The sequence below is a fragment of the Alosa alosa genome, chromosome 8 (genome assembly GCF_017589495.1).
Source record: "Alosa alosa isolate M-15738 ecotype Scorff River chromosome 8, AALO_Geno_1.1, whole genome shotgun sequence".
NCBI lineage: Eukaryota > Metazoa > Chordata > Actinopteri > Clupeiformes > Clupeidae > Alosa > Alosa alosa.
The window spans coordinates 15424910-15450390 of NC_063196.1; the positions used below are offsets into that span (position 1 = coordinate 15424910).

The following is a 25481-nucleotide window of genomic DNA, read 5'->3' on the forward strand; positions in this document are numbered from 1 at the left end:
ACAGCGAAAATGGAGCTGCAAGTATCTTGTGAGGAAGTGAAGGATACCCATTTCGGAGGTGGGGAACCAGCAGGTAACCCTCCACACTGGTGTGTTCTACAACAGTAAAGGCAGGGTGGAAGCCTTTGCATCAGTGTCTGCCAGCCTCCAGCACAATGCAACAGCAATATGGGCCCACCTGGAACCTGTTTTGAGGTACATCCGCCAACAACACCCCAATATATGCAACATACATTTTGTTTCTGATGGCCCAACATCCCAATACAGAAACAGAAATTCGTTCTACTTGGCCTCCACTGTACCATTCCTCCATGGATTTAAATCGTGACATGGAACTTCACAGAGGCGTCTCATGGAAAAGGAGCCCCAGATGGCGTGGGGGCAGCCTTAAAACCTGGCAGACCGAATAGTGGCATAACGGCCAAAGCATCCCAGATGCAGATACTCTGTTTCAGCAGCTGACCCTGAACTCCTCGGTAACTCTATTCCAGGTGTGTGTGTGTGTGTAACTATGTTCTAGGCTATATTGCAGGAAGACGACGTTTCCACAAAGCCACCAGAGGCTTCCATAGAGGTTGGCCAGTGGGTCCTTGTGGAATCTGACGCAGATCTGTTCCCCGGTGTAGTTATACAGGTAAAAAAAAATATTTCAAGGCATTACTTTCAAGTGAAACTACATTTGTCAGGCTTGTTTAGTCGCCAAGTTTCAAATGAGTGCTGGAGAGGCAAGTTGATGGCACTCTCTTAAAATTATTCTTTCTAAAATACAGATTGCAGATGACCAGTATGAGGTGGACACTATATGAACTGGAAGCTGGGAAAACCGATTTTATGTGCCATCAATTAAGTTTTCTGGGGAAAAGGTGTGGTACTACCGCCAACGACATCAAAGACCAAATTCGAGCCTCTGCCAGTCACTTCCTCTCATGCAGGCATTTTTTTGTGTTTTGCCTGATATTTGGGCTAAACACAAGCTGCACCTGATGCATATTGTGATGTATGAGATGAGATGAGGCACAATGAGATGTTGTAATGATCATTTTGTATGTAAACATTCCATTTTGATTTATATCTACATTGATGTGTATTGTTTTCATGAATTTAATGTTTCACAGTTGTGTAATGAGATGTATTGATTATATTGTATTTAAACATTCCTTTTCCCATTTATGTCTACATTCATGCTTATATTTTTAATGAATTTATGTCTGAGGCAATTGAGGTACAGTATGCTGGAATGTGTTTTATTAAAATACACAGTTCAAAATGGGATATTTTCATTCTTTCTGAGAATAATTTTCAACAGAAAATGCCACATTTACTTCTCCATACAAAAACTCTAAAGGTAAATCTCAAGAATTTGTTATATATTCCCAGCATTCACACTCTGTGTTTGTTGTGTAAAGTGTTATGGTGAATTAAGTAGGAATCTCATTACCGAAACTTTGACACTCATTTCCGAAACACCTTTCTCTTTACCGCAACACAGGTTTTTTTTACTTATTATTTTGCTGTTGTAAAGCAAATTCTAGTTTATAATGGTATTTGGATAAATTGTATTTCTTCATTTGTCATCTGTACTAAATAAGTAATTATACATTTGAATTTTCAGTTAAATATCCTGAAAAAACAGGACATGAATCATGAAACATGTTGCGGTAATGAGACAAATCATAAAATTGAAAAAAAATGGGAAACTTATAAATATAATATTTTCTGGGCTATATACACATATGGGCACAACTGTTAATAATATCTATTAAAAAACTAAAATAGTTGTAACTTTTTTAAACCATATCTATTCTATGTTATCATGTTATGTGCTGAGAATTTATGTGCTCTGACTGACTAAAATGCTCCAAAATATACAGAAAAAAATGAATATATATATATATTTAAGTGTTTTAAGAAGTTTAGACCCTAATCTTGCATAACAAAAAGAAAAATTGTATTCAAATGCCATTTTAAAATTTTCAAGTGTGAACCGTTTTAAATCTGTTTTTCATGAGAATCGCCCATGTGTGTGTGTGTGCTTGCCTGTCTGTATGTGTTTATGTGTGTGTGTGCTTGCCTGTCTGTATGTGTGTGTGTGTGCACGTGTGTGTGCATGTACTTTATGTGTGCAAATCACAAATGAGTGGGTATGGGTTAGGTTGATGCGGGCTCTTTAACATACCATAAATCAGGGTTTCTCCAGTAGCGGCCATTTCCACCGCATTACGCGAAAGTAAAAAATTATGGTGCATGAGTGCAAAAAAAATATTTAGGCGCACTGTTGCGAATGACTTCTAACCATGTCAATATGTGTCTACAAAATACACCGCAACATCAAGAAACATTACTGGTGCAAACCATAGAATCACGTTGCGAATGCAGCATAAAAACTACACCTCCCATCAACGTTAGCAGTTTCAAGCAGACTCGCTAGTAGTCGCCTTCTATCAAACCAAGAGCACGCAGAAAAAGTGGAAAGTTAGACTAGCCAGCCAAGATGCAAAGATTGAAGAAATTAGTTCTTCTATCCACCGAATTCATCGGATTTTGGAGGAACAGGCTGAGAATGCAGTGAGAGAAGGAAAGGTAACCTAACATGCCTTTTAGCCCAGTTGACGATTACTGCAATATGCAAAATATAGCTGTAGCTTAACAGGCACAAAAGTAGCCTCCCCGTAATACTCCCATTTTATTCAAAGGTAGAACGCTACTGACAACTCCAGGCTTCCACGCGATGCTTGTTTGTTTACACTCAATACAAGCTGAAGTGCAAAACGAAAGTAGGCCTAACGCTTGCCTACTGCCCCCATCAATGCAGATATTTCAAATAAAAAAGTAAAAGTATAAAATATATATATATCCTTGATTAGCCTATGTTGGGTTTTGTGGAAGAGAAAATGGAAAATAAGGTAGGCACTGATCTTTAAAATCCTATTTCCTGTAGCCTAAATGTTGTCAGTCATTCTTAATATTCGCAATTGGTGCACTGGCATGTTTAAGTGTTAGCTGCAGTGTAATGTTAGATTATGTTTGTTAAGTACAGAACTGACTGTGTACCAAATTTTTTTGTCTGTGCTCCTAAATTTTTAACTTAAGACAAGTGCTCCTGGAAAAAAATGTTAGTGTAGAGCCCTGCATAAATATTTTATCATTTTGGGTGCAACGGTTCAGGTAGGGCTAGTTATTTAGGGGAGTGGCCACCAACTTTCATGTTCCCTGGTGTTTCAGTAACCCGGGAATCACTGACCAAAATTGATGACTGTAAAAGAAAAAAATTAATTAATTTTTTATCTTTTAAATGACTTGTCGTGATTCTTCCTGTGGATCTCAGTGGGCACTGAGGAAGCAATAATTTCATCGCTAGTTTTTCATGATTACTATTTCAATTGTTTCATATCAAAATGTACTACTTAATTATGTGTTTTATGTAGTTTGTCGAAGACTGGTTCAGACACGTCACATCCATAACGTGAAACTGTCACATCCATAACGCCAGTTTTTCCTACATGATGCATTACTAAAATGACGCATAGTTTCAAAAAAACACTTTTTGTGTTCATTCAAGTCTCCCTCATGCTACATCATAGTTTCAACAGTTTCCTTCAAAATTCACAGAGTTTGTAGAAAACCTGTAATCTCTCACAAAAGTGTGTCCATTTCATGTGACATCCATAACACTGATAAAATGCCTTGTATTCTTAGGATGAAATTGATTATATGAAATTTGAGGATCTCTCAGTGTTCAGAGGACAGAGGTTACATTAAAAGTTATGCAAATTAATTCACTGATACTAATTTTGCCCACACTCTCAACACTGAAGAGATGATTCTTTGCTAGACTGTAAAGTAGTCAGTGTACAGCTTGTAAATTTGTAAATTTACTGTCCCCTCAAAATAACACAACAAGCAGCCATTAATGTCTAAACCGCTTGTGAGTACACCCCTGAAGGGAAAGTGAAAATGTCCAAATTGGGCCCAATTAGCCATTTTCCCTCCCCGGTTGTGTCATGTGACTCGCTAGTGTTACAAATACTCAGGTGTGAATGGGGAGCAGGTGTGTTAAATGTGGTGTTATCGCTCTCACACTCTCATACTGGTCACTGGAAATTCAAAATGGCACCTCATGGCAAAGAACTCTCTGAGGTTCTGAAAAAAATAATTGTTGCTCTATACATAAAGGTGGCTAGGATATAAGAAGATTGCCAACACCCTGAAGCTGAGCTGCAGCACGGTGGCCAAGACCATACAGCGGTTTAACAGGACAGGTTCCACTCAGAACAGGCCTCGCCATGGTTAACCAAAGAAGTTGAGTGCATATGCTCATCATCATATCCAGATGTTGTCTTTGGAAAATAGACGTATGAGTGATGCCAGCATTGCTGCAGAGGTTGAAGAGGTGGGGGTCAGCCTGTCAGTGCTCAGATCATACACCGCACACTGCATCAAATTGGTCTGCATGGCTGTCGTCCCAGAAGGAAGCCTCTTCTAAAGATGATGCACAAGAAAGCCCGCAAACAGTTTGCTGAAGACAAGAAGACTAAGGACATGGACAACTGTAACCATGTCCTGTGGTCTGATTAGACCAAGATAAACTTATTTGATTCAGATGGTGTCAAGTGTGTGTGGCGGGAACCAGGTGAGGAGTACAAAGACAAACTTGCCTACAGTCAAGAATGGTGGTGGGAGTGTCATGGTCTGGGGCTGCATTAGTGCTGCACTGGGGAGCTACAGTTCATTGAGGGAACCATGAATGCCAACATGTACTGTGATATACTGAAGCAGAACATGATCCCTCCTCGAAACTGGGCCGAGGGGCAGTATTCCAGAATGATAATCCACCCCAAACACACCTCCAAGACGACCGCTGCCTCGCTAAAGAAGTTGAGGGTAAAGGTGATGGACTGGCCAAGCATTATTCCAGACCTAAACCCTATTGAGCATCTGTGGGGCATCCTCAAATGGAAAGTGGAGGAGTGCAAGGTCTCTAACATCCACCAGCTCCATGATGTCGCCTTGGAGTGGAAGAGAATTCCAGTGGCAACCTGTGAAGCTCTGGTGAATTCCATGGCCAAGAGGGTTAAGGCACTGCTGGAAAATAATGGTGGCCACACAAAATATTAACACTTTAGGCACAATTTCGACATTTTCACTTAGGGGTGTACTCACTTTTAGTGCCAGCGGTTTAGACAGTAATGGCTGTGTGTTATTTTGAGGGGACAGCACATGTACACTGTTATACAAGCTGTACACTCACTACTTTACATTGTAGCAAAGTGTTATTTCTTCAGTGTTGTCCCATGAAAAGATATAATAAAATTTGCCATTCATAACGTAGTTAGTTCAAATAACGGTTCATACTTCTCCTTTGGACAAGCACTTTTGAGTCTTGGAAAACACTTTTCCATTTACATCGGGATTTTGCAAACATTCAGTCAATAAAATGAGCCCTGCATGATTAACGAATAAGCAACTGCAAGTAAGCATGCTAAACTTAACACCCACCATACAGTATTCTAACGTTAGCTTTGAGATACTGCTTGATTGCATACTGTAACTTAACTTAGTTTAGTCTCCTCAATGTAGCCTACTGTGTTGTGATAAGACCTTAGCAGAGTTTACTTTAACTTTAATTCAGCAGTTTTAATGCTGCAAATTTGCGCAGCATGGTCATGATGCTAAGCGGATTTAATAGCAATTTAGCCCACTGTGTTCTATGCAGTGCTTCTATGTGGCAACAACAATCCTTCAACAATCGTGAATATTTTGTTAAATGCAGAGGAGGAGGAGCAGCGGGCTCGTTAGGAGAGAGAGCAGGCGGGGCGAGGAAAGGCTGTGTGAGTAAAACGTGCAGCTCAATGAAATTATTTTATCTTATCTTTAATTTAAATAGTAGGCCTACAACATAGAACATCAATGTGTGGTGGCCGGTTTTGATTTCGTGGTGCCCAGCCACAGATTAGTCAACGTATGGAAAACACTGAAGGTGTAAAATTAAAAATATCACACGTTATGCTTGACGAATCGACGCTCATATTTTGCATCAACGTATTTTTTTTCGTTTGTCCCAGCCCTAAATAAAAATATTTACAAAAATATTAACTCAGTTAATCCTCATGAGTTTTACATTTTGTTGATCAGCATCCACTCTCCTGCATTGGACTCTCTCTCTCTCACACACACACACACTTTGCGTGTAACACACGGGTACTATAATCACAGATAGTTTTGTCTCAACATGGTGTGTGTGAGAAAGGACATTTTGCATGTGTGTGTATTTGTGTGTGTGTGTGAGGGAGAGAGACAGTATCAGTGAAGGTGTGAACTTTATTTGTAAGTGTGTGCATATGTGTTTGTGTGGGTGGGTGGTTGTGAATGTGATTGTGAGAGAGTCAATGTGCATAGATGTGTGTGTGAGTGGTTGTGAATGTTTGTGAGAGAGTCAATGTGCATACATGTGTGTGTGTGTGTGTTTGTGTGTGAGAGAGAGAGAGAGAGAGATAGATAGATAGATAGATAGAGTGTCCAACATTGAGGGTGGACAGTGAGCAACATGTAAAACTCATGAGGACAACATAACTAGTGTCAAGCCTTAGAAACTACCTCAGACTACAGGAGGTGCAGCATAGCACTCTCTGCGGGCATATCTCCAGACCAGAGATTGGCTACTGCTACAAAATCCATCACTAGATGTCCTTGAGTGTGGGTAGAAACAAAGAGAACATGATTATGCACCAGTCACACCAGATCCCATTGCACCAGACTACCATCTGAAGTTGCAACTGTGCAGGCGTCTGTGACACTCTCAGGTGCTGTTGTAAAAAGCAAGGTGTCAAGTGTATTTCTGCTTGTTGGAACTGTCATGGTAACTCTTGCCAGAACATCAACCAGCCAGAAGATAACAGGAGTGAGGAAGTGCAGGCGATAGCTACCGATTGGCGTTCATAGCGTAGTCCTCTGGTTCCGGCTTCTGAAGGTCCGGTGGCAAAGGAGGGCCGACTGGATCCCATGGACTGTTTATTGTTTCTGGGCAGTATTGGACCGCTCCATTATGTCAATTGGTTGTGGGGGATTCCGAGACGGTCCTGATCAAGCCGATCGATGTTCAGTCTTACCACATGTATCCAAGTCTGTTATTTAACTATGTATTTTGCTAGTGACCTATGATGTATATTTATGCTTGTGGCCCAGGGTCTGTCTTGTCTATTGTGTGTTAATTGATTGTTTAGTGTTTACCTGTCATGTTAAATGGTGCTGGCCGCCAGGTATATGTTCCCCTCTGTCTAGTCTTATCTGGCCTATGTGATGTGTAGGGTACTGTGAGTAGGCCTACTATGACTCTGTTACAATGCCGCTGTATTTTGATTAGAAGCTAAAGCAGATTTTTAATATTGCAAGATTAGATGCTAAAGCAGATTTTTCATACTGGTTCAATATTGCAAGATTAGATGCTAAAGCAGATTTTTCATACTGGTTCAATATTGCAAGATTAGATGCTAAAGCAGATTTTTCATACTGGTTCAATATTGCAAGATTAGATGCTAAAGCAGATTTTTCATACTGGTTCAATATTGCAAGATTAGATGCTAAAGCAGATTTTTCATACTGGTTCAATATTGCAAGATTAGATGCTAAAGCAGATTTTTCATACTGGTTCAATATTGCAAGATTAGATGCTAAAGCAGATTTTTCATACTGGTTCAATATTGCAAGATTAGATGCTAAAGCAGATTTTTCATACTGGTTCAATATTGCAAGATTAGATGCTAAAGCAGATTTTTCATACTGGTTCAATATTGCAAGATTAGATGCTAAAGCAGATTTTTCATACTGGTTCAATATTGCAAGATTAGATGCTAAAGCAGATTTTTCATACTGGTTCAATATTCATACTGGTTCAATATTGCAAGATTAGATGCTAAAGCAGATTTTTCATACTGGTTCAATTTCGCAATTTTGGAAGATTATTATTAACATTTTTCTGTGCATTTTTCTATGGACTCTTCTGCTTGGTTGTTCGAGCCAAGCCAAATAATAAATTACTGTCTATCTTCACTACTGCCTCTGCTTCTTTGGCCACACCCACATTTGTTAATGGTAATTTCCGCTCGGTTCCATTACAAACCCCCTAGTTAGACATCTCAAAAGCTAATATTGGTCAACAAAATGTTTTCATTATTTTCGCCCAGTCCCTCGAGGCACCCCAAACTTGATGGGCTCTCCAGGTGTTTCCCCGAGGATTTGGCCGTGGATAAAAGCTATTGGTAAGAATTTTTTTTGCAGATTGGCGAAAAAAAAGTCTAACTTTCCCTAACTATATCTGTTTTTCGTGAAAAAAAAATCTTGTCTCGTCATGTCTTTAGTGTCTTTGTCGGCGATTTCTTTCTTTTTCAAATATCTCAATAACAGCCAACAAAATCTCAGCGCAGTCAAACCAAACTTAAGTCGTGTTGAAAAGAGGCTGAACCTTGCAAACGATTTACTTTTATAGACCACTGAAATCAAGCGTGAATCACACGTGAAAATGACCATCACGTTAGGTTGTGAGCTTAGATCTAACGCCTCCTCCGCCTGCAAGATATCGGAACTAGCTCTCGGTTAGCATTAATAATCGTTTACTACTTTAACGGCACCGACAATCAAAAAATCCAGTGGAAACCAGATGGCAGAAGTATGTAGGCCAATCGGCCCACCAGCTTTTTCTACTTTGCCACCTACAGAGTTTGACAGGTATGATTTTTGAAACGCCATGCAGGGTGGAGTGTATAGGTCTAATTGAGTGCCTTTGAGTCACTTTAAGACGTTTGTGAGGGAACCCTTGCAAATTGCAATTGTAACCAGTCCCTCCAGGAATTCGCGATGTTGCGATCGCAACAATTAACGCAAATTCAGCAAATCCTCGTGAGTTCTGGGCGACCTCGCAATTTTGTCCAAACACCGCAACTTTTTCGCAAATTTGACCAATCATCATGGTTTCCCCGTGAAATTTCACCTACCACAACAGTCCCTCGTGCAGAATATTGAGTCAGATGCCATGCCACACTCACTTCTGCAGACACCAGAGACTGCCCTATAACTTGTTTGTTCACTCCTCTGCAGTTTTGACAATAAATAGAAGGCTAACGTTAATGATCTGCTTTAGGCCTACTTGCATCTCTCAACTAACCTACCTAGACTATGAAAGTAAGTTAATTAAGGCCTACTTGGTTTACCAACATTTTCCAGGCTACTGTCGCACGGCGCAGTGTTCCAAACGTTGTGTAATGAAATACACCGGTATGGCGGTATATTAAAAATTCATATCATAACGAAAATATACACCAGCATAAGGTGTGAACCGGTAAGCTTATACCGCCCAGCACTAGTGGGTGGGTAGGTAGGGAGGGTTTGTTGAGTTTGAGTAATGCGTCATGTAGTTTTATGAGTTTGGGATATGGGCAATTCCATGGAAAACTAGATGTACTGCATAGCGGTACAAAATATGAACGCCGCTCAGTCCTGTACATCCATTCCGCGAAAATAAATCATATTAATGAATTTGTCTCCATCTTCTACTCCATCCCCCACTCTTGAAACTTTTGTGTATGCTTGTTTGGAATGTGTGTTTGCCAAAAAAATTGTAGCATTGTTATAAAACCTTTAAAATATCTAAACAATCACAAGTAGGGCAGTTCATCACAGTCCATCCATTGCAACTGGACTGATGAAAGGTACACCTGTAGGCTACATTGTATTTGGGAAAAGCAGAAGGTAGCAGCATAATGTATTTATTTATTTATTATTAAACAAAACAATCCCTGTCAGTTCCATGCAGTTTTCAACAGCCATCAAGAAGAGAGGTCATGTCATGGATTTTTGTGAATGTTTCTTCTTCTACATGCATAAGTTTAGTCATCTAGTTCATATGATATTAAGCTTTATTGTCAATGCACAAATTAAATACCAGTAGTCTAAAACAAAATGCCGTTTTACCCAGTGGTGCAAATAACTGACATGTCCAAAAGGGCCTTCATGAAATGCGTTGCTAGACTGTTCATACACATTTTAACGGGCCAAGTTGAAGAGCTACTGTCCGTTATTGTTTGTGCAAATAATATGCTGATTCATGTTCCCTTGCATTTTGCAACTAAGAGGTCCATGGTTAGTCTGGCTTTCGCCAGACCAAAGTCAATCTTTTAAGAAATCGAAAAGGAATCGCCGGCAGATCAGGCTGAGTTCACCCAGCCTAGTTCATGGTAGGCGCCCGATAGAAATATTGTTTAGTTTTAATAATGCAATTGAGATATCCACGCACTGGCGCCCCCCCTGTAACGTGTAGTCTCAAGTGGACTTAACCTGCCACCTCTTGGCGAAAAGTTAATAGTTTTGCATATCAGTAGTAATACATTTCACGCAGCTGTGTGAATCACGGAAAGCGACACTTCTAAATGGAACCCAACCCACTGTACAGTAGCTCAAGGTCTATGGCTAAAGCAGCCATAATGAAAGCGTTATCATTGTTTGGATACTTCACACACACGTGTTTTTTAATCGCATAGACTACTACCAAGCTGGAATCAAAGCACATCGACTCCCCTCTCACACCCTAAACCCCAGTGTTGTATAAAGTACTAGAAAGCAATACTTGAGTAAAAGTGCAAGTATCGTACTAGAAAAAGACTTTGGTAGAAGTGAAAGTTACCTTTTAGAATATTACTTAAGTAAAAGTGTTAAAGTGTCTGATACTGTACTTAAGTATCAAAAGTAGTTTTCTGATATTTAATGTACTTAAGTATTTGAAGTAAAGGTAGAAAGTAAAAAGCAAGCGGTTTTATTTTGAACTTTTATTTTGGCTTAGTAAAGCATAAAGCATATTCAGGGTTCCCATATCTTCTTTCAAAGAAAAAAAGGGCTATGGGGAGAACATTTTGGTCATGTGGTATGAGCATTTCTAGGGCTTACTCCCCAGGTCACCATCTCTCTCACACACACACACACACACACAGGCCACCTATGTCCAGCAGCTACTAATATGCCAGTCATTAGTTGAAACTGAAAAGGTGCTGTTCATCTTCAAAAGAAGCTGGTTTTCATAGTTGCCAGAATTCAGTGCCTGGGAGTTTCAGGCCCAAAACTGGCCCACGTTTTCCATAGTGGTGGAAATTGGATAAATGAAGCAACATTTTAGCTCTTACTATCCTGTAGTTTTTATTAGTACCATGGTTCAACAAATGTGTAAAGGTTATATAATAATTCACTTCAACTGAGAAGTTAACCAAAAATATTTCACAAGTTTACAAAAACAGAAAGAAAGAAAGAAAGAAAGAAAGCCTTTGCAATGTAGCCTATCCCACGCTTCCACAAAGAGGCATATTGAACTAATGTTTAGGCTACATGTTTTTTGCATCTGTAGGCTAAATTGTTGTTTGGTGATTTAGCCTACTCCTTTACTACACCCTCTTCTGAGCAAACATGGCATATAGGTTTATCATGTAGGGTAATTGCTCTTACATTAAATAACTTTAATTTATCCTCTCTACCTGTCCCTGTAGTCATGGCCTCCTCATCACTAATTTCGGGTTTTCAGTGGTCGACTGGTTGATCTGCTGCTCAGTCTCTCCTGGCCTCTTTCTACCATCGATCCTTCCTGACGCTTGTGTCTACTGGGCCGGCTCGGCTATCCGTATCTGAGAATATGGACTATATGGACCCAACCAACTCTTTTTGGGAGGGGAGAACTCCCTCACGTAGGCTACAACCCATGCAGAATGTTGGTACCACCCCTCTAGTCTAAAGCGGAGTCTACCCATCAGCCAATTTAATAGAATACGACGCATTTGCAGTTCCGATCAAGACTATAATGTGCAGTAGAGAGGTTTAGTAACACAGACCAAGAGCATTGCCTGAATAGAAAGAGAAATAAAAAAGATGATAGGAGACTCTACTGCATTACACAGTACTCGCCACTAAGTAGAGAGTTTGAAGCGATAGTGAGAAGACACTGGCATATCCTTAGCTCAAACCCTACACTAAAAGACGTTTCCTTCAGGCAACCCCCACTTTTTGTCTTTAAACGCTCACCTAATATACGCAACCTTGTTGTCAGAGCAGACCGACCACCAGATAACGCACCGCAATTCTTCCCTCCTATTCCTGATGCCAATTACAGGTGCGCGAATTGCGCGCAATGTAACTTTACATATAAATGTAAAACCTTTAACCATCCACATACAGGAAAGGCACACAAAATAAAGGGAGTCATAATGTGCAATTTAAAAAATGTAATATTTATGATCAAATGTCCTTGTGGTCTAGCCTATATTGGAAAGACAACACGATGCCTCAAAACACGTATTGCTGAACATATCCATCCATTTTAATACAGTAAAACACAATCTCGCAACCCTTAAGTATATCGGAATCGAACAGGTCACTATTCCTAGACGGGGTGGTGATGTCGACAACTTACTCCTAAGAAGAGAGGCTTTTTATATACCTTAAACACTATGTCACCAAAGGGGCTTAATATGTATTTTGATCTCAAGCCTTTTCTGTGATTTTCCTTTTTGGATAATGACTATATATGATGACTATGTATTGTTCTGTATTTTGTATATGTATGTGTATGTAATGTATGTATGTATGTATGTATGTGTGTACATGTATATGTATGTATGTGTGTGTGTGTGTGTGTGTGTACATGTATGTATGTATGTGTGTATATGTGTGTATGTATGTGTGTATGTGTATATTTGTATCTATATATTAGTCTTTGCCATTATGACTTTGCACATAGGCCTATGCTGATTGATACAATATTTGATTGATACAGCTTTTTTCTTTATTATTGACACATAGGCCGAGCTGCCTGTCAGTCATGATGATTGGCACCCTTGGGTGCCCTGCCTAGGGGCGGGTGCTGAATGAATGGTCATGTGATATACGCCACACTCTTCCTGTTACCCACATGCCTGATGAAGAGCCAAGGGGATCGAAACGTTGCTTTTAAATTAATAAAGTTTATATTTTGGAGCAGTTGCAGTGTGCAGACCACACTTTTTTCTACAACCCATGCAGAGGCATTGCATTTGTGTCATGCACAGAATGCGGAACGTGTCCTACTTTATGAAAAGATAGACTAACGTGACAAAAGTCAATATTTTTTCCTCGACCTGCCCAAAAGTGATGCGGCCCACTGGGAATTCTCCCGATTCTCCCGAGTCTTACTCTTCTTGGACTGAAGACAAGTCCTGTGATGCTAAATAGCCTGTCACAGGCCGCTGAGGCAGGTAGCTGCACAGAAAGCTGCCAATGTACAGAAACATTTCTTGCAAATATGGCCACGGGTGAATGACGTTCTCTTCACCACTACCCTGTTCACCGAGTTCACCACTATCGTCGGGGTGGTCGTCTATGATAACGGGACGTCCTCCAGTAGGTGCTCGTGCTTCCATGGCGGTTTCAGTTGTGCGTCCTCCTCCTTTAGCAACAAACAAGTGCTGAAATAGAGCGTGCAGCGTGCGGAGCGTGCAAATCTATGAGCAGTGATTTGCCAAACCTCCCTTATTGCAGTCGCACACATTTCTTCTAATTTTATGTTTTAGTAACGAGTAACGAAGATGCTTAGTGGAAATATAACTGAGTAAAAGTATCCATTTTATCTAGGAAATGTAGTGGAGTAAAAGTGAAAGTTGACATACATTTAAATAGCGAAGTAAAGTACAGATACGTGAAATTTCTACTTAAGTACAGTAACGAAGTATTTGTACTCCGTTACATTTCAACACTGCTAAACACGCACTTCGAACAAACAAAAAACGTCTCAGTCTCACGGTATAGCCATAGGCAAAACTGTATTGGACCGGTGTAACATTGGTACTAAATCATCCATCACAAAGAATGATTTTTGTAGCATGTGCAACAAATATGTGTAGGTACAGCCCTGCCCTGGATACATCTCTCAACGTGTGCTCTAAAACATTTGGTTTAAATGGAGATGTAGATCACGGGTGCGTTAATAAATCTACATTGCGGCAAGTTGACACAAATTATTCACTTTGACGAATTTATATAGTTTCAGTCCTAGTTACTTTACTTTGAGCCATGCTCTTCCTTACTTGAATCACCTTTGAAAATAGAGGATTGAAGTGTGGGTGTTTGGGGAATGAACGTTGACTCAGATGCTTTTTGAGACTTTGAGCTAAATGTCCCAGCCCGGTGTTTAGGATGCATCATAGACAGGTTATCTTTCAGGTAGCCTATATTTTCCATTAGAAAACCATCACGTAGCGAACGTGTTGTGGCTAACTCACATAGCTCCTGTTAGTAGCCTAGGTTATGGTTATAAGCAAATGAGATGACAGTCGAAAGATGCAATTAGTGCTGTTATCAATTTTCTTGCACTGTAAAACAATATTTTCCCTTTTAGTTATGTTAACTTGTAATATTTAGCCAAGTAGACTTAAATTTAACTCTGTTGTTCAGATAACTTATATATTTGGGTTTTAGTGGTGAAAACCAATGACACAATTGGTACATTCTCTGGTACAACTTATTTTTTCTTGTCATATCCACTAGTCACCTCCGTTTCACGCTGCGTCACGTAAATGGCGCATGCGCAGACACCTAACCGCACCTTGAAGTAATTTTTCGTGAGGGTGAACCTTTCTTTTGTTTTCAACCAACTCCTGCCACTGGTGGTGACTTCAACCGTCACTTTTCTGTCATGCATCTGACAGCAAGCTGTACAAACTCTGCAGTCATCATATCCAAGGTAAGAACTACAGTACTTTCGTATGCCAATTGAAAACTGGAATTAATTAGGAAAATACTGTTTTTATATTGTAGCATTAATGTTAACCAAAACCGTTTGTTAACCGTCATGTTAGAATTAGCAGAGCCCGTCTACGACATTCTCTGGAATTAGCTAACGTTTGCTAGCTAGCGAGCTATCGATAACATCGCTAATGTTAGCTGTTAATGTTGGATGTAAAGTTTTAGTTTGAATGAAATGGCCAAGGCTATCAGGCACGAGTACGTTAGCTAACCTATAACTTAGCCTGCATGGTCATTAGCAGCCACTAACGTAGGCTAACGTGAACAGGTTGTTGACCTAGCAACTACCTCAATATGATGCCGACAAGTCAAAGGATCTTTAGTTTGTGAAGGGTAACCTATAGTGTTATATTAAGCCATCCTTACACCAGAAGACTTGACTAGATTTGGGTAAGATTATTGAAAGATTGTAGTCTTTTTAGTAAAGCTTGAATGGGGGGCATTAGTTAAAAAACGCCAATCTTTCCCAAATCTTGTCAAAGTATTCTGATGTATGGGTAGCATTAGGCAAAATGTTCTTCATTTCATAGCCCTTATTTGGTTGTACCTGACTTGTGCCAAGGCATGTGTTCATTTAAGATGCATGTGAGGGCAGTAGTGCTTCAGTGATGGTCTTTTCATGTTATGTGTATTTTGCAATTTATTAATTTTAATTTCCCTCTGTTCCCTGTTTGCAGGCAGTGAGTTGTGAGGACTGCTTCCCTGAGAACACTGAGTGCATTCTGGAATATTCCAAATGTGTGCCACTTCCATACAAAAGAAGTTCCAATCCCGCAAGAGAGTTCACTCACCAGGTAGAGACAGACAGACAGACACACACACACACACACACACACACACACGTAGAATAGCAAATAACATTATAATATCTGTGCATCTGTGCATTTGTGTCTGTTACTGTGTTTAGTTTATCCCCTTTTTTCATGTGTCTGTTTGTTGTTATGACTGTAGTGGGCTTCATCAACAGACCAGGGCAAAGTCGGTCTGTCCCGCTACTACAACATGCTACTTGACTATGTCTGGAAGCCATGGCTGCTGTCCTCAACATGCTGTAAGTGTTTGTGTGTTTTCAATGAGGGCTATGTCACTGTGCACACTCTAATTTGTTTGACAAATGTGCAATGTAATGCATTAATACAGAAACGAATCATCATTATTGTAGCTTTTTATAATAGGGCTTATTCGCAAACACCGCCACGGCCATATTGTTGATATGACATTCCAGTTCTATAGACTATTCTATGTGACAATCGCCTGTAGCGCGTAGATTTGAGCTGAGCAGAGCACATAGCTTACGGCGTCATCTCGTCAATATAAGTAGATAAACGTATGGACCCATATCTAATAAACTCAATACCATTAAGTAAAGATCCGTCATTATTGTCAGCTGTAACTTACCCCGATATTTATTTATAGCCTACTGTCTTGTTCATACATCGGTACACGTCGCAGCTGAAGGAGACAAGGCAAGTCAAGGTTGGCGAACTTATATTTGTTCCACCAACGACATCGTCTAACATTGCCATGATCGCAGAGAATAAAGTTGCATCTCATTGGACTGCAATTGTATCTTGCATTTGCCTGTTGCTCACAACATGCAGCCAAGGACTTTGCTAAAGTTGTTTAAAGTGGTTAGCCAGTCATCGTTTTTGTCTGATACAAGAGGACCTATGATGCAACTACTGTATATGGTCTGAAGGCAGAAGGGCTAACATATTTCTCTGTAACATTTCCAAAATCCAAGTGAACAAAACACTATACAAATCAGAAGTATCTACTGATATCTTTCTCCGCTGAGTTTGTTCCTACTATTTGCCACTTGCCGTGCCGCTAAGACGAGCTGAGAAGGCCGCATCATGAATAAATATATAGCCTATAGGCTACTGTAAACGTTGGCTAACATTGCCTACCTAGCAATGCTATCTATGCAAATGCAATAGTGTCCAAAGGTAATCTACGGTAGGCGACTACATCACATGAAGTTTAGCCATGTTTACCATTATGTTGGTGGTAATGTAAATAACGTGTTGAATATATGCCAAACTGAGCATAATCATAATTTTGTTAAATCTTCTAAAAATCTTTTCTATTGACAGAAACTGACCCTCACAAATAAAGTCACAAATCAAGAATTAACATTGATGGTGATGGTGGCAAGGGTGCCTTCATAAGGTAATTATCATTTTTGTTTGTACACCTGATTGACTTACCAACTTATTTTGTAATGCTTTGATTTATATCTTAATCAACAATAACATAATGTATAGCAATTGCTGTTTTATTTTTTTAGGTGCCATCCAGCAAGTCCCAGCCTGGAGCCAGAGGCTGGCACTGCACGTCAGATGGGGGAGGATCTATGTTAGGCATCAGAAAGGTGGTTTAAGCAAGAAGGAAAGAGCTTCTGCAGACAGTGTTGCAATTAGGTATGATACTTTTGGAAATTGATCTTAATGCCTTAATTTAAGAAAAATGAGGAAAAATCCAGCCTTTAAGTACAACAATTTTCTTTGTGAATGAATAATGTATCGTAAATAAATAAGTGTTCCTTAAAGGTTTGATTTTTCCTCATTTTTTTTTAATTAGGACATTAAGATCAGATGATTTTTAAATGTATACATGCTAAGGTTATGTTAACTTATGAGCACAACTGTAATACATATCTCCATTACTTCTAACTATTGCACCTGACTTCTAGGCTGCTATTGTGGGTTTGCTTTTATTTGTCACACAAGCTGAGTTAATTACATTCATGGACAGGGTCAATTGTAACATATGCTTTCTTTCTCTTTTCACAGACACCTGACTTTTACTGAGTCCCTTTTCTGGTTTGTTTTGGATGAACTAGAGTGGTGGGCACAGAAATTTTGTCGATGGTTCAAACATTCACACACTCACACTCACTCACACAACCACACTTGTGGATTTGTCAAGCAACAAATCTTTGTATATAATCTGTTGCTCATTGAATATGCTTAATAAATGTCTTCTTGACTTGTACATCATGTTTGCGTATATATTTTTGTATTACAAACCAGTTTGGTTAAAACAATGCATAGCAAAGGGCATTTGTCATGTTCACTTAAGCAAGAGTTAGGAAAACTTAAATTTTCAAGGCAACCAGGTTACTTTTGTGGAAAAGTTAGATCAACTTCATAAAGCTTGTTGTATTAAGTAAAATGTTTGGTCAATACAAATTCAAAATACTAGTCAGTACGACTTCTATGTTGTTAAGTTAATGACGACTTGAGTTGACTCAACTCAACTAGGTTAGTTGACATGATGCATAATTTAAGTTGCATCCACTAAATAGAATGTTGTGTCAACAATGACTCCTTAGTTGATGGAACAGGTCATATTTGTCAGATCAACTAGCCATCTCAAGTTGACACAACTTATTTGCCTCATTTAGTTAACTTATTGTATTATTTTCAATTAACTCAAAATTCCAAGGCAACCAGGTTACACGCGTTTTTAAGTTGAATCAACTAATATTTTTTTACAGTGTGGTAGCCTATAACCGCATTTATGGTTTTCTACAAATACATCAATAATCAAATTGGCCTCCATCACTCAACCAATGCTAACGGTAACATTATTTTACCTACTCTAGGCTATTGATATAACTCAAGATTAGTAGCCTACCTGCAGTAAAAACCAAGCATGTCCGATAAACATTCGCAGATTTATTTCGGCTTCAAGAAGAAATGGGAATTACATGTCATGCAGAAATCATCCTACCCTTATTAGACGTTCTCTGCGGTAAACTACAGTCTTGTCCTTGTAGGAAGCGTAGTGTCTTTCCAACCCACTTTAGATTAACTTCCAACAAAATTACGTCTCACTGCAACGACGCGCCATCTGGTGGACAAACGACTATGTGACGCCAATACTGGAAATGCAGCCATGAATATTTGGTTTTCCTTTAATCCTACTGAATTTGTAATTATGTATCGGCCGTTGTAATTGCCGATACTGATGGTATGTGCGTACCTGTGTGTGTGTGTGCGTGTGTATATGTGTGCACCACCATCTACAGGCCAATGAGTGTACAGTCACTAAATATACACATAACTTAATTTTTTTAGACCCCCACCATGGAGAAATTCTACGAAACTTGGCATACCCCCAGAGAATGTCAGGTTAATCATACACATAAAATTTGGTGCAGTTCTGAATATCTTAACTGAAGAGAGGGGCGATTAAAGCAGAATGATATTGCATTTTCATTTTTTACCGGGGGTGCAAATCACAAATGAGTGATTATGGGCTAGGTTGATGTGGGCCCTTGAGACCAACATACCATAAAAATTTCTTCATCCTCGGTGCCACGGTTCAGGTAGTTAATTAGGAAAAACTGCATTTTTTGGATTTCGGGGGGCCCCGGAGACCAAACAAAATTTTTCCGTAAAAGTCTAGTGGGGCTACATACCCACCAAATTTCATGTGCCCCGGTGGTTCGGTGTCCCAGGTATCGTTGACCAAAAATTCAGGAAGTAGATGGCGGCGGTCATAATTATGTTTTTTGTAACATCCATAACGCCAATAAAATGTGATGGTATAGTATGATGTGAATGATTACATGAAATTTGAGCATTTGCTATTTTTGCGTACATGAGAAAAAAATTCACAAAAAATGAATGTCATCATTCACATCATACAAATGCCAAGGCATTTCTCTGGAGTTATGGATGTGACAAAAAGTCCATTTTCCGTGGAATTGCTCATATGTGTTTTAAGTGTTGTGTTGTGCTATGTTAAGATCAAGGACCACAATGGAAGTCTATGACTTTTTGTGCCATCCTTGACACTGTTTTAATGCATGATTTGTACCGACATGTATTTCAATGGTTTGTCAAATAAACTAAACTAAACATTGTACCTGCAATCTGTTGCAGTTCCGCTAGGGGCGATCACGAATAAGTGCAAAAACAATGGGGGTCTATGGAGTTAGACGGCTAACTTTGTCTCTTTCATCTGGTTGTCATTTGAAAATCGAAGATTTGATTGTGGTTTCTGCAAGCTCAATATGGATTATAGGTCAAAAGTTAAATGAACGAGTACTTATGTTGTTTTGATTTCTTACAGGTTGGGTTGTTGTTGCCCACAACACACTAGCTTTCTGCTAATGAATGACTTCATTGACGCATTTGAAGGGCTTTTTAGAACAAATAAGTGACTCAAAAAATATAATACTCAGCTGTGTGTATTTTCTCTGCCCCCTCTTTTGCATGCAACATTCAAATTTCTGGCCAAACAATTATATCCTGAAAAAGTGGATTTGAGGGGTACAGCTCCATAGACCTCCATTCATTCTGCACTTATTTGCGAGCGCCCTCATGTGGAACCAGAAAAGGAACTGCAACCAGTTCAGAAACCGGAAGTTTCCCGAGAGTGGCGGTTCTCCCCTTATTAGACATTCTCTGGTATAATACCTCCATGCCTCAGACAAGTCCAGGAAGTGACAGCCGAAACGTTCTGTTGCGAGGCTCAGAAGCCCCATCTGACCGAGCCGTCGGCGGCGAGGCGGGCAGGGCTCACCCCCTGCTCCGTCCAAGCCCCGCGGCAGCCTCGAAGTGCATTCTCCGAGTCCTCCCGGTCCACACAACGTGGTCCTCGATTTTGGGGCAGCCATGGCCTACTGGTTAGCGCTTCGGACTTGTAACCGGAGGGTTGCCGGTTCGAACCCCGACCAGTAGGCACGGCTGAAGTGCCCTTGAGCAAGGCACCTAAAGCGTTCTACATACTCGACGCACCTGACCGGAAGCGCGACAATGTGACGTCAAAATGACTTAGATCTTGCTTGCACGCCAGGATTTTAGCCAGGTAGTGCGAGGTAGCGCACCACTCATTTTTTTTCAGACGAGCGCGACAAAGCGGAAACAGGAAGATGGACTAGTTCGATGGCAAGTGAGAGTTGCAGTGTTTTGTTACAGTCGTGAATTTTTAAGTTTGCTGGATAAGTTAACAAAGTTACCAGCGAGAGTTGCAACACATGGAATTAAGAGGAAAGAATAGAAACGACTTATTTTCAAACAAAGGATATCTATTAAGGCCTGAACAAAATCTCTTTCCACTTCAGGAAATTACACAAACTCAGCCAGCTGCTAGCTAGCTAGCCAGCAAACTAAACTGTTTAAATTATTAAAATTTCCCTCGGTATGACTTAAGTATATATCCATCTATCTATCTATCTATCTATCCTACCGTGCGCACACCTTGGAAACTAGATGATAATGATGGTGGTAGTTGTGAATAGTAGCAACCAAAGTCTGAAGCACCATCATCACAGAAGCTACTAGTGTTTCTTACTGCAGCTTCTTCTGCTGTGTAACGTAGTTAGCGTTAATCTTTTCACAACAGCGACACCTCTGTTCAGGAGAATATTGCAACTAGTGTCGCAACCACCATGCGCGAGTATAAATGGTTACGGCGCTTCTGTGACGTCACATTGTCGCGCTACCGGCTGGGTGCGTCGAGTATGTGGGACGTTTAACCCCTCACTGCTCCCCGAGTGCCCCTGTTGTTGCAGGCAGCTCACTGTGCCGGGATTAGTGTGTGCTTCACCTCACTGTGTGTTCACTGTGTGCTGAGTGTGTTTCACTAATTCACAGATTGGGATGAATGCAGAGACCAAATTTCCCTCACAGGATCAAAAGAGTTAGCCTGGCCTTAATTGCCTTCCTACTTCCTCCACGACTCCATCTGGGATTCCGGCCATTGGCCTCGTTCGCAGCGGTAGATTCAACTCCGCGCCAATCAGCGAGCAGGAGGCGGGAGTTGTAAGAGACGACGTCGAGATTCTGCGCTGTGTTTGAATTGTAGTCCTCGAGGAGTTGGCAATGGCATAAGTTAATGAAGCAATTCAGTCCGTGCTGGCTACGCTTCCAAATATTCAGGAACTGAACTCCGAACAAAAGGAGTGTTTAACACATTCTATTTCGGGCAAAGATGTCGTGGCCCTATTCCCTATGGGATTTGGGAAACGTTTGATTTGTATCGCGCAGTAGCCGAATATAAGCCGTAATATTAAATTACAGCATGTGCGGCAGACCAGGTATGAATGAAGTAGCGTGTTTTCAATGATGATCACATCTAGCTTTGACAATTGTGATGATATTGTATCGCCGAGGCTATTTGCCCCCATGTTGGGCTTTCCCCTGTGTTCCCGGCGTGTGCGTGTGTGTGCGCGAGTGTTTGTGTCTCCCTGTCCCTCCTGTGTCATGGAATGTGTCAATGAGTTCTGATGTGTTTTGATTGGGAAGAGGTGTCTGGGAGGGAATATTTAGGGGTATAGATAGGTTAGCGATTGCTAAGGGGAGGGAATAGAATAGGGGGTTCTAAGACGTCGAAGTTTAGTCAGAGTAGATGTGGATTACGTGCGAGTGAGTTGTGTTGCGTTGTGTTGTTGGCGATGAGTGTGAATGACGAGTGATTGAGACCGTGATTTATCAGCGATCAGTTTGTTGTTTTGTAGTGGACACCTCCTGTTACCGTGCACTAGCCTGTACATCTATAGGAAATAAACTACCAGAGTTTGGAACGATATATCAGCCTCCCTGTCTCCTAACTTCTCATTGGCGTTACAATATGTTATCTTCAACCTTTCTGTTGAATAGTTATTTGCTATTCTTCCACTAACTCTTACATTTGTATCGCAAAGCTGGCATGGTCATTTACATCCATCTTGTTCGCTTTGGTGGGAAATGATTGTTGTGGGCAATTTCTGAGCGTTGTAGTGTAGCTTACTTCACGATCGAGCTGGCGCATAACATACGTCACGGCCAAACATTAGCGATTAGGTGAAATCAGATCCAATCGTTTCAAACTTCTATAGTTTGTCCACGCATCCAGCTTGCAAACGTTCGTCAATAGCCGAGATCCCAGACCCTTGTAGAAGCGAAGCGTACCAAGGGGATGGCAAATGGCCAGGCTACAAAAGAGTATATACTTATATATTATATACTTACTTATACTTAAATTCCAGACAATTCTGGAAATAAAGCACATAATTGACTTTAGTCTTTATGGAGAATACAGCGGGAAAACACATATTTTCTTTTACAGTTTATAAAAAATAGGCACATTAGGTAGAAGCTTTTTATTATTATTCGTAACTCACATTTATTTATTAAATAATCGATTGCGACTGACTGTCCATGTGATCTCACGCATAGGGACTCACGGCAGATATTGCGCAGAATTTTGGTTTATGGCTATGGTTAAATGTCCTTCCTAATTAACATGAACAGGATATAGGACAAGACAGGATTTCTAACCAGTATGCATTACGTCCATCCCAGTATGCATTGTGTTCAAACCAGCATGCATCACATCAAGTCAGATCTGAGCAGATCTGCATGAAGTCGAACAAGCCTATTCTCTGCTTGAACTGAACCCCCCGAAGCTTACGGTATAATTCGAACACTGATTACAAAGCCATGAATCCCAACCACAGCGCACAGCATTATGGGCTTCAGCATAGCATAACAAAACCACTAGAATGGATAATGCGAAATGCAAAATGCAATAAAGAAAAAATAAACGTCATTCTAACCACGTTATTTGGACAGTAGGCTAGGCTAGGTCTGAACTAGATAGACCGAAAACCACCAATTTTCCAGTTTTTCAAGTTACACAGACCCATTTCCATCATCCCAATCAAATCAAATCAAATCTCTCTCTCACACACACACACAAACACACAGGGGAAGTGCTGCAGATGCTAACGTTAACGTTAAGTTGTGTTGACGTTGTGTTAAACCGTGCTAGCCTAGAATCTAGACGCACCCTAGCGCCAGGGCTAGTCTAGCAACTCTCCAGTTATAGGCCGTAGCCTACGACATGAGTTTAAAAAAAATGCATAAACTAAACTCAATTTAATTCACAATAATGTCACGTTTTTACATGACATAGGCCTATATGCAGTTGTTTGATTGCACGCATGTTTGCATTTTGCAAGGTCTATTTTCTTACGTCTGTCTGTCCCGCCTTCAACACTTTACATATTGCCTTCAGCGCTGCGCAGCCTCAGGTCAGCTCACTTCACTTGATCAGTTCTTGGCGAACGGTAGTGTCACACGAAGTTAGCTAAACTGCTAGAATGAGCAACAAAAAACAAGCATCTTTAGCAGGTCACTGGCCAGAGTGTTTGAGTTGCGAGAGCCGCTGCAGAGATTTCTTACAGAAAAAGTCACCGTTAGCTGCACATTTTAGTGATGAGGACTGGGTGTCAAAACTCGCTACCTGTGTGACATATTCGGGTTGCTTAATGACCTCAACCTGTCACTCCAGGGGGGAGAATGGCGACTGTCTTTAAACTGGCAGATAAAGTCGCTGCATTTAAAGCCAAGCTTGATTTGTGGGGACGACAGTGAACCGGGTGTATTTGATATGTTCCAAACAGTAGTGGGGTTTTGGGAGAGACTGAGGCAGGGCCCTTTCTCTGCAGCTGGTGCGCTTTCAAATGAGTTTGAGCGTTACTTCCCATCCTCCAAAGATCCACGGCAAACCAATGAGTGGGTCCGCAACCCATTTGTCAATATCCCGAATAGGCCTAACTTGTCAGCGCAGGAGGAAGAGCAATTGATCGAAATTGAAAATGACGGTGGTCTTAAGAGTGTGTATGAGGAAACCTCTCTGGCGGGTTTTTGGATCAAAACCAAAGCAGAATATCCCGAGATATCCGTAAAAGCGCTGAAAACGTTACCATTTCCCACCACGTAGGCCTATCTATGCGAGGCCGGGTTTTCGGCAATGACTGCAACTAAGACCAAATTGCGTAATCGACTGGACATTTCAAACACACTGAGGGTGTCACTATCTTCCATCACCCCCAGATGGAACCTTCTTGTTGCAGGGAAACAAGAACAGGGCTCCCACTGATTATATTCGTAATGCACATTTAGTTCCCATGTTTTGTTCCCATATTTTGTTAAACATGTTCACACTTGATAGATGTAGCTTCAAGTCGTTCAATATTGTTCAAGTTCACGTTTTTCACATGTTTAAGAGTTTGTTACCTTCACTGTTCATACATAACTGGAGCTAGTTCTTTTCAAGTAATGCATGCACAACACATATGGAACATTGAACCCCCTCTGCCTGCTCTAGATGCATATGGGTGGTTGACATGACATGGCCTTTTTTTGGTCAGCCTTGGATACAGACGATACATAATTGACATTCTAAATATCAGCAGTAGTGTGAGAAAATAAATTCTGGTGTTCAAAGAAAACAGTAATATTAATGTTGTCTTTAGCACTATAAGTAATTGCAACAATTTAATCTGATTATAATGCAGGATATGTTTTTAAATTATCTGAATAAATTGTTGAATTTGTCTTTTAACAGATATAAAGATAATACACTCTAAGGGGAACTACAAACATTCAGATCGAAGCCCATCATTGAGAAGAGAAAAACTCGGGGAACCCAAGAGCTATACTTTTGGTGGCATTCTGTTTTACATAGTTGTGATTTCTGAAAGTGAACATTTACATGATATACCTGTCCTAAACTGTCTTTTGTTGCTTGTGAAATACATATAATACACATTTTTGTATTAACAGATTGTTATGTGGTGTTATTTATCATTTGGTGTGACATCAAGAAATTATGAAAATAAAAAGGCTTTTGGGGTCTAAATCATACGAATCTCAATGGAACAGATAGAAAAT

The 25481-nt window shown here is 40.3% G+C and overlaps 1 protein-coding gene and 1 long non-coding RNA gene across 3 annotated transcripts in view; one reads left to right on the top strand and one right to left on the bottom strand.

The window, feature by feature from the left end:
* LOC125299726 (receptor-type tyrosine-protein phosphatase gamma-like) overlaps positions 1-25481 on the bottom strand; it is a 70064-nt gene that overhangs the window by 43142 nt on the left and 1441 nt on the right. The gene's annotated exons all lie outside the window — the stretch shown is intronic.
* Positions 14674-17871, top strand: LOC125299727. 2 transcript variants are annotated; one of them, XR_007194433.1, is made up of 6 exons: positions 14674-14743; positions 15483-15599; positions 15757-15856; positions 16902-16977; positions 17096-17228; positions 17601-17871. It is a non-coding gene; the product is annotated as an uncharacterized LOC125299727 (long non-coding RNA). The 2 variants fall into 2 exon arrangements; XR_007194432.1 differs by lacking the exon at positions 14674-14743 and having other exon boundaries at positions 15280-15599; positions 17601-17866.